At 41.3% G+C, this 13,073-nt stretch overlaps 1 long non-coding RNA gene across 2 annotated transcripts; it reads right to left on the bottom strand.

Annotated features, from left to right (window-relative positions):
- Positions 1–7,875: 7,875 nt before the first annotated feature.
- On the bottom strand, positions 7,876–12,691 carry LOC141172640 (uncharacterized). Of its 2 annotated transcripts, none has more exons than XR_012252505.1 (3): positions 12,511–12,691; positions 11,844–11,951; positions 7,876–8,275 (listed from the first exon to the last, which is right to left on the bottom strand). It is a non-coding gene; the product is annotated as an uncharacterized lncRNA (long non-coding RNA). The 2 variants fall into 2 exon arrangements; XR_012252504.1 differs by lacking the exon at positions 12,511–12,691 and adding an exon at positions 12,198–12,479.
- Positions 12,692–13,073: the final 382 nt, after the last annotated feature.

The raw sequence follows: 13,073 nt of genomic DNA, 5'->3' as shown, positions 1-13,073 counted from the left end.
ACCCCCCAGTGTATAACATCAAGCCCCTCGCCCCCTGGTGTATAACATCCGGCCCCTCACCCCCAGTGTATAACATCCGGCCCCTCACCCCCAGTGTATAACATCCAGCCCCTCACCCCCACAGTGTATAACATCTGGTACCTCGGTCCCAGTGTATAACATCCAGCCCCTCACCCCCACAGTGTATAACATCCGGTACCTCGGTCCCAGTGTATAACATCCAGCCCCTCACCGCCAGTGTATAAAATCCGGCCCCTCACCCTCCAGTGAATAACATCCGGCTCTTCGCGCCCTCCTCCCCGGTGTATAACATCCAGCCTCTTACACCCCCAGTGTATAACATCCGGCTCCTTGACCCCAGTGTATAACATCCGGCCCCTCACCCTCCAGTGAATAACATCCGGCTCTTCGCGCCCACCTCCCCGGTGTATAACACCCAGCCCCTCACCCCCCAGTGTATAACATCAAGCCCCTCGCCCCCTGGTGTATAACATCCGGCCCCTCACCCCCAGTGTATAACATCCGGCCCCTCACCTCCAGTGTATAACATCCAGCCCCTCACCCCCACAGTGTATAACATCCGGTACCTCGGCCCCAGTGTATAACATCCAGCCCCTCACCGCCAGTGTATAAAATCCGGCCCCTCACCCTCCAGTGAATAACATCCGGCTCTTCGCGCCCACCTCCCCGGTGTATAACATCCAGCCCCTTACACCCCCAGTGTATAACATCCGGCTCCTTGACCCCAGTGTATAACATCCGTCCCCTCACCCTCCAGTGAATAACATCCGGCTCTTCGCGCCCACCTCCCCGGTGTATAACATCCGGTCCCCCCATGCCGTTTGCCTTTGCTAACATGTGACAGAATGTGACAAGGTTTTTCCTCTGGTTTTGGCTGACAGTTCTGCTTTAATGAATATCTTGTAGAAGAACACGCACATTTTTATTTATTTTTTTATTATTTTATTATGTTTTCACAAGAATAGAAACAAGCAATAATAGCTAAAATAAAAAGTAAAAAGTAAAGTGGAGATAAAGCTGCAGATTATCCGCCTTGTCTGTGGAGCGGTCTGCCCTCCTTTATCATATTACATGCTCCCAGACGAGGGCTGAGCAGGTTTCCCATCCCGGTCTGTGTAGTAGCAGCGACCTGTAGGATAAGGTTTCGCCGCTTTGCCTTATGATGATTTCCATCCACCGTCTGGATACAAAGCCCCTTTTGTCAGCGCTCGGTCCCCATTCATTGGGTGGTGATGATCCTCAGAGACAGATGATCACAATGCGCTGCTGGCGGGACAGGTTCATGTATTTTCCCATTGTCACATGACCCGCGGGATCGGGTAAGGTTATATGGGGGCTAAAAGGAGGAACCGGGGTTTAACTCTTGCATTATTCCATCCGAGCAATATAACGCAGCAGCGTTTAATAATGCAATTTTTTTACTTCTTTTATATATTTTTTTATTGTATGTCATGGAAAATACCAAATATAATTTTGATAGAAAATTAATTAACATTTTTACAATTCCTTTTTTTTTTTACAATTATTTTTGTTTTTTAGGTGTCTTTTTTGCCACTTCAGCTGCAATTTTGGGGAGGATATTCTCCATGGATAGTGTTTTTCATGCGTTTTACCATCGGTTTCTCTATAGGAAAAAAAACTGCAGCTATTACGTAAATGATTAGGAATTTGGTATAAATTGATTCATGCTTGTTAAAGGTGTTGTATACTTTAAAAGCTAACCTTAAAGACCCCAGGGTAGTGTAAAAAAAAATCTAATCTCATGTACCTGACCATCACCGATCACCCCTCATCCTCACTCTATTGTTTCCCCTGCCAGTCTCCTTTTATCTACATCCTGCCTGCAGGGGGCATCAAATAACCACTGCAGACAATCATCATCCTCTGATAGTCTTCAGCCTTCTGCAGATGATTCTACATGTTATCCTTTCCCTCTAGAGGTTGATCCCAGGAGAACAATGGTGTAACATTGTGGAGAAGCATCCAGTAATGAGTTTAGTTTTTTTAATGACTTACACCATTCTGCACTCGTCCATCTTTGAGGTCTTTTTTTTTTACTTAAATGCATGTAAAATCATTTTTGCATTTGGTTTTCATTAAAAATGTTGTACCCTTTGCCTTCTATAGATTCTGTGTTGTACTGTCTATTACTGGCTGCAGAATGAGTAAACTGAGAAACCATCAGTGAGCCCTGACAGTCTTTAACTCTTTTATCTGTCTGTTTTGGTGCTCCTCTCAGCTCATTTATGACCACAGACCACATCAAAGTTGAATATGCAAGGAAACAGCCTGTAAAAAGCCAAACGGTGTAAATTTATTAATGAAACCCAAATGCAAAAATTAATACATGCATCGAAAGAAAAAAAATCCCCTAAGGGTGGAGAACAATGGTGGAACATTACCGAGTGTGGAGGAACGTCAGTAGTGAGTATAGTTTTTTTTTAATGACTTACACCATTCTGCACTCATGCACCTTTGAGGTAATTTTTTTTTACTTAAATGTATGTAAAATCATTTTTGCAATTGGGTTTCATTAAGAATTTTGCCTTCTATAGCTTCTATGTTGTACTGTCTATTACTGGCTACAGAATGAGTTAACGGAGAATAAATCAGTGAGCTCTGACAGCCTGATCTTTAAGCCTTTTATCTTTATCGAAGCTGATTTATGATCACAGACCACATCAAAGTTGAAACAAAGAGGCTGTAAAATCCAAACGGTGCAAAATTATTAATGAAACACAATTGCAAAAATGTTTTTTAGCCCCAAATACATTGGGAAAAAACTGCCCCCTAAAAGTTGACAACCCCTATAAGGTTACATATTAAATTGTGGACCTTTAAATGGCCTCATTGCCAGCAACAATAAACTATCAAATATCACTGACTTTCTAAGATTCTGGCAAAAAATAGAAATTTTAATATAAAAAATATTAGTTACATTTGCTGATTATTGTTATTAATTTGAATTGTCCGTTACCGCAAATTACTCCAATTTACAAAAATACGGATATAATAATAGCAGTAGATGTACAGAAACTATTGCTAGGAGATGGTGAGAGCGGTATTATTGCAGTGCTTCTCCTGGAGCTGCGCCTTTCTCTGTGTGGTCACATTTGTGCTCCTGTGGTTTTGGCATTAATAGCTTTTCATTATGTCGTTGTGTTTTTTACCAGCACCTTTATTACTGTAATTGTGGCCAGAACCTTGTGATTGATACTTTATATAAACAAAGCAAAACTTTACACCCTGGATCTTGGTGTTCCCTAATGTTATGTGGATTTCACGCATTAAACCACCACTACTCTATTATTGAGCTGTTTAAAGAGCATGTGATCTGAGAGCAGCATGATGTAGGCGCAGAGACCCTGATTCCAGGGATGTGTCACTTGCTCAGCAGCTTGCTGTAGTTTCAATACAATCAGTGTTTTATCAGCAGGAGATTATTACCGCAGGACTAGGTTTCATGTGCACGGCAGTCCAGCTAATCTATATAACTCCGCCCCCACCACTAATTGGCTGCTTGCACTGTGAACAAAGGAAGCTGCCAATCAGTGCTGTGGGCGGGGTTATATACAGATCAGCATTCTGAGCTCTGCTACAACTACAGCATAGAAAACAGGGATTTTATCAAAACTACACCAAGCAGCCCAGTAAGAGATACATCGCCGGAATCAGGATCTCTGGCCCTACATCATGCTGCTCTCAGATTGCATAGTAATAAACCTGCTGATAGTTTTATTTTAAGAGATTGTATGTTTGTATGTAAAAATCTGGAAAAGTCAATTTATATTCTGCATAGTCATCTGGGCGGCGACGTATCAGGAAGCGGTAATGCTGTGCAGATTGTAATAATGCCCATTGAGGTGTGGTTGACATGTCATAGAGGGACCAACATCATCATCACAGAGATCCCATGCCTGCTCTGTAGTAGGTTCTGTAGAGACTTTGGTGTCGTCGTTTTTTTTTTTTGGCAGGTCAAAAAGGAAGAAGGATCCATCTGTAGTCAGGAAGTTCAGAGTTCTTACAGAAGACACTATGGTTTGGCTAATACTTAATTATGATGAAAGTCTCTTTATTGGGTCAACCATTAACTTATAGCTTAGCTACTAGTGGTGCACCAGCTTTCTTCCTTCTGGAGGAGAGCTAATTTGCAGAGCAACAGAGTTAATAGCAAAAGCATTAAAATCCCACCCCAAAACAAAAATCACAGAAAAAAAAGCAGCCACACTTACTTATACCTGATCACAATATTAGCAGCAGCCCCCACGATAAAGGCAGAGGGAGCACAGGTGCAAAATACTGATAAAACAATTATTCACACACTGACCATTTATGAAGGTGGCAGCTGCTTAGTATTCTACATGCACATGGATAATGCTTGCGTAGGGCGCCGGTCACACATACGTGTAGTGCACCATGCCTGCTCACAGCCTATTGGTCACATCCCTTATGTTGCACCCAGCACTATGTAAATGCACCCCACAGGGACAGACATCCCATTTCCCCTCACCAATACAACAGGAATTGGCTGAACCCTGCAAAAGATGAAAAAATACATGAGATATTGGTTGATATTTTGGCCAAAATATGCAAGCTCACAACGCGCGTCACGGGGATCTTCATCGTTTTGCGAGTCCCTACACTAATAATTTAGCTGTCAGTGGTGCACGAGGGCTTTATTCTTCATCTCCAAAGTGAGTACTGTCCTTAGATCTTCCATGTCCATGAAGGGACCTAAGTACACTAAAGTTACGTTCCCACGATGAACTTTTGGTGAGTTTTTCAAGTCCATTTCTGCACCCATTAAGTAAAATAGGTTACTTGCATTTTTTGGATCCAAAAATGTGCTCCAAAAGGTTTCTGGTTCAAAGGGTTTTTCTCATCTCAGTCATTCATCTTGGCATCCAAACATTGGCCAGAGGAGATGGAGCTGCGGAGCGTGGCTAATGCTTGCCTATTTCCGGATCACCACCTCCTGTGGCTGACACTTGGACAATGTTATTCCCATCTTAGCCATAAATGGCTGAGATGGTAAAAATTCTTTAAGCTGCTCACAGACCTTACATTAGCATTGGCTGAACGAAGGCTCCGTCAAAAGCTATCTCCCCTCCCCCACACACCCATATGCTAGTGTTTTTATTTGGGATGATGGAGTAAGGTGCTGCCAGACACATTTGGTAGAAAAAATGTTTGGAGATTTGATAGTCAGGTGGACCACCAAAATCAGTGGCGTTGATTGACATTAATCTAATGTGTTTGTGGGGCTTTAGACAACCCTAAACACCATATGGGAAAGTTACCCACTTTGAATCCACCCTTTGTCTATCACCCAAACCCAAGATACTCTTAAAAAGGTTTCAGTTTCTGGACCTTCTCCAATACATCTTTGGTGGAGTTAGATGGTCCGGCCAAAATCAAGAGGTTTAGCTGACATTAATAATAAGTGTATGCAGGACTTTAGATTACCCTGAACACAATGTGAAGTCTCCCACTTAGATCCTATCAGTCAAACTAAAAAAACTCTCAATTTCTGGACCTTTTCCAAGCTTCCATGTTTTAACCATTTGTCAGAAAAGTTACAAAAAACTTTTAAGTTGTGTTTGTAAATGACCAAAAGTTAAGCAACTAAAAACTTTTTATATGGGGAAAAAATTCTAAATTTGGTAGAGAAGGAAAACAATGTCTATTGGTCCAAGTACTTGCAACATTTCAGCCATTACTTGTCTTCGTCACCTTTATCTTGGACCTCTCCTCTACCCTTACAAATATTGCCCCACAGGGGTAAATATTTATCTGCATTTGGTCTTTTGAAATTGTGACAACCCATTAGACAGACAACAAGGTTTAAAAGAAAAAAAAAAGTCAGCGACCTCATGGGCTCCCGAAGAGTGACTGAAGATGATACAGGCGCGTAGAGAACTTGTGTGAATGAAGGCCATGTATGATGGAAACATTCCTACTGGGTGAATCAACCTAAATGATGGACTCCTTAGAAATGTCTTCTCTCCTACATGGAACCCGACTAACCGCTCCGCAGACAGGAATGTGGTTTTGTATTCTTGGCCACCGCTTGATTCTTCTTTATGCATGCATTCAATGTACGTCATAATAGTGATAAATGATGTCTGCATGGAATTGGGAAGTAATCGAATGATCATTTTTTTTACTTAATAGTGGGTAATTTATTTTTAATTGAAAGTTCAAAATATGATTTTTTTTCACCAAAGTGTAAAAAAGTGTAGCGCGTAAAACAAAAAAAGTGCATGAGGTTTCTGAAGGGAGAAGGGGCACAAAATGACTTTTCCCAACTCTAACAAGGCTCTAGAAGCCTACAGCAAACTCTAAGGCTCTAGAAGCCTACAGCAAAGGTCAGTGATCAGTGAATAGCCCCTGGGCTACCACCACAGGGCCAGTCAGGAACTGAAACATCTACTGTAGGTCTGGATCACCCCCGAAAAGGGAATCAAAGCAGAAGGGGAAGTTGAAGAACCTGATGGCCACACACTTTTCCCTCCAAAGCTCAATGAAGGACATCCCAAGAGGACACCACACCCTTCAAAAGATGCTTATGACAAACAACTGGACAGTAAACACACAGCGATGGAAAAAAATATATTAAAGATTTGTGTTGTACACACAGCCTGGACATCCAGTCCTGTAGGTTGAATGTGCCTCCAATTCTTAAAAATGTTACTATTTACATAAAGGCTTCTAGGAAATGCTCATTGTAACTGGGTATCTAGCTGGACAACATGATAGACAAGGGTCCTTTTATTTTTTTTTACTTTACCCCACTGATCTCCACGGAAGTCAACTCATAAAATATAACAATATCATAACTTGTATTTTTTCTACTAGTAAATTAGCCTGTGTTTTCATTGCATACAGAAAAGTTCTGAGAATCCAATGAAATCTTACATTTGTCATGTGTGCATATGAGGATTAGTGCTGTATTCAATCAGTTTGACTGTCAGCTGTCCCTAAGATAGTGCGTAGAGACTAGCTGCTATGATGTCTCCAATACGCTGCACACATAGCGAAGAGGAGATCCTGCGCCCCTATCTATCTATAGTACAAGCTCACAAGTAGAAGCAGCATGAAGAACATTATACTACAGGCAGTACTGAGCCGTGTAGCAGTAAATGCAGCACTGGGAATTCTGTGTCTCTCTGCCTCTTCATAGACTTCTGTAAGCAGCATGTAACCTGATTCCTCAGTGAGCTGACTTGAAGTGGCTCATATATGGACAGTGTCAGACTGGGATGCCAAAGAACCACCAGTAACATCAACTCTGGAGAGCTCACTGTTCAGCAACTTGCAAATATCACATTGCCCTCATTCACAAATGTACATAATAATAAAATATGCATATGGTTAAATAAATGATGAGATGCCGCTTTTGTCTGTACATAGTGAATCAAGTGTATTCAGCCAAGTACTGCTCATTTAGGAGGATGTATGGCATATTCATGAAATGGGGCCCACCGGGGAATCCACCGATTCTCCCGTGGGCTAGTCCAAACCTGTACATGGAGCAAAAAAAATATTTTTTCTGTAATAAGATATATTACAAAGTTTCTTATCTGTTTTTGTACTATTCATTTATTAAAAGTTTGTTGAAACAACACTAACTATTTAAGAACGTCAGTAAAGATTGAGCTGTAATTCTAGGAATGCCGATATGCAGATATCAGGATCTAGGTGAATGTCTACATTTATTTTGATAACTTAGCTTTAGGAATTAATTCATGGTTCACCTGAGTACTTGGTGATGACTCATGTTTAATCACTATATTCACGTTTAGCTATTGTGCAATGGTACTTTTTAAATGTGTTTAATGATAGCAATGTGCGAATTTTGGGCAATGCTGATGATCATGTCGCATATCATTACCAAATTTAGCCAATCCAAAGCCTTTGAGAATTTGAGCTTTTATGGCCCTGATCCTCTGATACTTCGGTCATATAATAAGCGTTCTATATTAATGTCACTTGACCTACATATTCTGAGATCTAGCTACTCGACACACGACTGTGACACAATTCTGCAATTATTTTTGGTCTCCTCCAGTGATCACATGAGGTTGAGACACAAGTAGTTGAAGCACTTGTGCTTTTTCATGCTAGAATTATCCATTCTCCAGATTGTGCCTTCATCTCCAATTTGTCCCACCATCACAACTTATCATCTTTCCACTGGATAGGAGATAAATATCCAGTTGTCCACGTTCTTCATCCAGCGACTCCAGTCATCCTGGAAGGAGAGGAATGAAAGAATACGTCAGTCATGCCCACGGTGCCAGTCAGGCAAAAACCACCAACTAGGTTGTCAATGGCCTCTTGTTGAGACCCCTTCGATTGAACATATAAAGATGACCACTGTCAAGTTGGTAAGATCCCAAGGTCACCAACATTTGTTTTAAGAAATTTACTTTTGCGGTTTTAAAAAATGGATCATTGCCACCGCCAAGTTCCTTCGAAGATCTTTGGGCCAGGGTGTGTCAGGGCAAAGTTTAATCCTACGTGACTGCAATTTTTATAGTAGCACAATGCAACGCTCAGTATGCAAACATGAAATATATGAAATTTAAATAGCATTAATGCTCTAGAAAATAGAAATAAATGAGAAATCTTAGCGCATAAGTTGGCCAATTCATGTGTACCTGGTAGCCGCGATAAGGCGTTTCTCATCATACCAGGAACCTGCCTGTCTGAACTCCTCTCTAAGAGACATAAGTCTGCTTGGGTATGGGAAGGCAAGAACCTGCTGCAATCAATTAAAACCACCTATGGCCTTTTAATTGCAGCAGGTTCTTGCCTTCCCATACCCAAGCAGACTTATGTCTCTTAGAGAGGAGTTCAGACAGGCAGGTTCCTGGAATGACGAGAAACTCCTTAACGTGGCTACCAGGTACACATGAATGGGCCAATTTATGCGCTAAGATTTCTCATTATTTCTATTTTCTACAGCAGTAATGCTATTCAAATTTAATATATTTCATGTTCATATACTTAGCGTTGCAGTGTGCTGCTTTGTTTGTTAGTTGTATATGGAGGTAGCTGCTCCTAGTAAGCACCTGTTCACACCTATTTCTTGTTTTGGATGTGCCGGTCAGTTTTTTCTGTTGCAATTTTTATAGTGTCCCGTCCTTTGAAAATGAAAGTTTCTGCTGAAATAATTGATCAAAACTGAGTTTGTTAACAGAGTCTCTTACAGCTGAAAATAAATCTTGGGGCTATTGTCCCCAGGTATTGGCTTGGGCGGTCTCCGTGCTGACTTGCATTGGGACTCAAAAACATCTGGAGTCTTGTGCCAATATTTTTAAAGCTGTACGGAGGTGCCAACTGGTGGAAATACGATAGAGTTTAGGAAAAAGGTTTACATGTATACTCAGCACTGTCTTAGGGACAATGGAGTGGCTGCTGATTGGTTGCAGGGATCGTGTGACATGATAATGTCACATGAGACCTGGGAGACCCAGTGCCCACATCGTTGGAACGGCGCCGACATCGTTTAATTTTATAGTTGGACGGTTTCTAAGACAAGGAGAACAGGTCTTGCAAACTGTTTGTTAAGTGCAAGAGGTTGGCTCAGTGGTTAGCACTGTTGCTTTGCATCCCTGGGTTCAAATCCCACCGAGGACAACATCTGCAAGGAGTTTGTATGTTCTCCCCATTTTTGCTTGGGTTTACACCCGGTTCTCCGGTTTCGGCCCAACACTCCAAAGACAGATTGATGGGGAATGTAGATTGTGAGCACAAATGGGGACAGGGATGATGTCAGTAAAATGTTGTGGAATCAGTGGTGCTATATAAGCCCTGGTACTCCTCTGCAAAGCTTCCCCTATTGGAGAGTGCATAGTTTTTTGACCAGTGTCAATCAGCCCGAAGTGTCAATCTTCAGGAGCACAGCGGTGTTATTATTTTACATGGAGAAAACATAGTGATTGCGAAGAGGATGTCCAAGTAGTGGACAGCCCTTTTAATCCTGCAGCATGTCAATTTTTGCTGGAATATAAACCTTTTGCAACACAAATGGTAAAATCAACAGCAAATCTGCATCAAATCCACAGAAGAATCCAGATACAACAAATGCAGATTTCATTGCAGATCCACAACAAAATCCGCACTGATTTCTTTTTTCTGGGAACACACACTAAAAACAAAAAATCCTGCAGACAACTTGAACTAATTCTCAATCAATATGATATGATAACCGACAGTTCTCTATGTTATTCAGAGCATGCGGCAACTTCTCCCTACTAGACTTTCCCAGCACCCTTCATTAATTCGTTTAGTTTTGTAAATATGTTTCTTTTTCGATCACTTTCCTACAGGATTTCTCTCGTCTGTCCAAATCTATAAGGTTATTCTGAGCTCTTCATTGCATGCTGGGTCTATCTATTGTAGATGTGGATGTAATTTGTTATCTCCCTCTCGTCTGTATCACTGTATAGAATAGTCACAAGTCTGAGAGCAAAATCCCCGTGTGATCTGATAGTAACGTTGTCACAGGACGACATCTAGAGGAACAATGTGAACCTTACAGCTACGCTATAGGGCTGCTGTTAGTGTCCAGTAGGTGGCGATAACAACCACCATTCACTGATCACTATGATCATTTATGCAAGAAGAATAAACAATAGTATCACTGACAATAATTTCTATTAATAAAATAAATCAACAAGGTTCCTCTTATTAAAAATCCTCTGTTCTCAAGAGCAGAAGGATTTTTAATTTTGTAGTTGGATTGTTTCGTAAGCAAGTAGCACAGGGTGGCTCAGTGGTTAGCACTGCAGCCTTGCAGCGCTTGGGTCCTGGGCTCAAATCCCATCAAGGATAACATCTGCAAGGAGTTTGTATGTTCTCCTTGTGTTTGCGTGGGTTTCCTCTGGGTTCTCCGGTTTCCTCCCACACTGCAAAGAAATACTGATAGGGAATCTAGATTGTGAGCCCCAATGGGGAAAGTGATGATGATATGGCGCTATATAAGCCCCTGCGCTCCTCTGCAGAGCTTCCTGTGTTGGAAAGTACAATGCTACCATCCCGAACTGTCAATCTTCAGGAGCACACCGACAGCCGTCCGGGAGATAGGGGAGGAGTGAGCTCCTGAAGAACAAACAAGACTACCCCTATCAGCAGTAACCAACCCACAAGGCGTATGCTGGGGCACGTATGCTTGTTGGTTCTCACTGAGAGACACATCCCTTGAACAATCAGTTAACAACACATTCCCTTTAGAAAGAGGATTGCCTCTAGTAAAAGGTGCAAAATGCTGGGCTTCCCCTTTATGAATAGTCTAACTTTTTATTCACATTAAAACTTTAAAAGGGGAATCACATTTTGTGCTGGAAATAGTGCAATAATAAAAGCAAAAGTGTTGAGCGCATGCATGAAATTTCATTTTTATCCAGCGGCTGAACCCCTCTAAAGACCGAATACTGAAAACTGGATATTCAAGTCAAGGCAATGCTCTGTGAGCTAAACTGATACATAGACTGATACATTTACCTACAGTTATAGATGGAGACATGCTATCAGTACAAGAAAGTGTTTGGTGATATATTTCGCTCACAGCGTCCTTCCTGCCAGGGAGTCCCAAATCGGGCTTGTGCAACACCAGTTTGAGACCCACTGGTTTCCCTTGACATACTGGTGTCTCCTAATAGTATAATAATACAGAGGAAACTACACAAATCAAATTTGTTATAAATTTCCCCAAAAATTCAAATTCCAACAAATAGGAATTTTTGGGACTTTAAGTTGCACAAATTCAGCAAAATAGTTACCAAGTGTAAAAAACAATAAATTCACACACTTACCTCTCCTTGGCCCTCTCCATACCTGTGCTGCTGCCCGCCGCTCCCCGGTGATTTGGTTTGTGAGGCACATCAATGACATGGATTGTGCTCCACGCGACCAAATGGTCCCTAGTCAAAACCCAAGGAAAAACAAAATGAGCATATACCCTATAGAAAGTAAGTAGCAATAGTAAATATCAATAGCATAGGGTATTTAGTCATCACTATTTTGATCAAAAATTGTAAGAGTCATCCCACCACGACAAGGTGACCCCATCGAACAGTCCTATCCTGTCTTTAGTATTAAAACCTTACCACAAGAGCCACAATGCCCCCAGGACAGCTACAATTCCGCTACAATGCTCCCATACTAACCATCCATAATGTCCTCCATGCCCTCATTTCCAGACACAAAGCCATCACGAAAGCCACAAGGTCCCATCCAAAATTTGGCTTAGTACCCCAAAAAATATAAAAAGTCTTAAAAAATGCATAAAAAATAGCCATATCGTTTCTGCTATAGTTTGCATTTTTCAATCAGAAAAAGATCATTGAAAAAGTTCTCGTGATGCGGGTTCCGTCGATGGCGTCCATATTTACTATACGTTTATGTGGATATGTCATAAATGTATGAGATGAGAACACCCTTTTAAGAGGGGGCAAGAGTTGATGAACATGGATTTGCCACCTTATATCCACCACTGATTTTAGCGCCGTTGACATCACTAGGGGTCCAACCGCAGCAAATGAGGGTTCCTTAGTTTACTCGCCCAGACTTATAAGGGTTGTATGGTTTTTATCTTCTGGATACAATTTCCCGCAAGCTGACGGGGATTTCTAAAATGCTGAGGAATTCAGACGTATGTGAGAAAGGGACTTTATCTTCAGCCAGAAAACCTCTTCAACTGATAAAAAATAATTCCCTGGAGAAGTAAAGACTTTGGACTCGTCTACTAATTTATGATTTATTCTGTATCTAGTTGACTCTTATCACTTGCAATAAAAGTTCTTTGAACTTTCCGTTGGTTCTTTACTGGAAAAGTGCTTTAGATTAACTCAATCTTCATCAGTTTTCACATAATCTTTTTTTTTTTCAGGATTTATCCCAATCATGTGACTTTTTTAATCAATGTCAGTGAAGAACAGAGAGAAAAAATGGATACCGTTTAATCGACTATGTCGGTCATTAGTCATCTCCCTGCCTCTGCTTGTGAGTCTGCATCTTTCTTGGCAGATGATGGCTGTGATATT

The sequence above is a fragment of the Phyllobates terribilis genome, unplaced genomic scaffold (genome assembly GCF_046119375.1).
Source record: "Phyllobates terribilis strain yellow unplaced genomic scaffold, ASM4611937v1 Scaffold_12__6_contigs__length_324123572, whole genome shotgun sequence".
Lineage (NCBI taxonomy): Eukaryota > Metazoa > Chordata > Amphibia > Anura > Dendrobatidae > Phyllobates > Phyllobates terribilis.
Note: the sequence above shows the minus strand (reverse complement) of the source record. Positions and strands in the feature narration are given on the sequence as shown.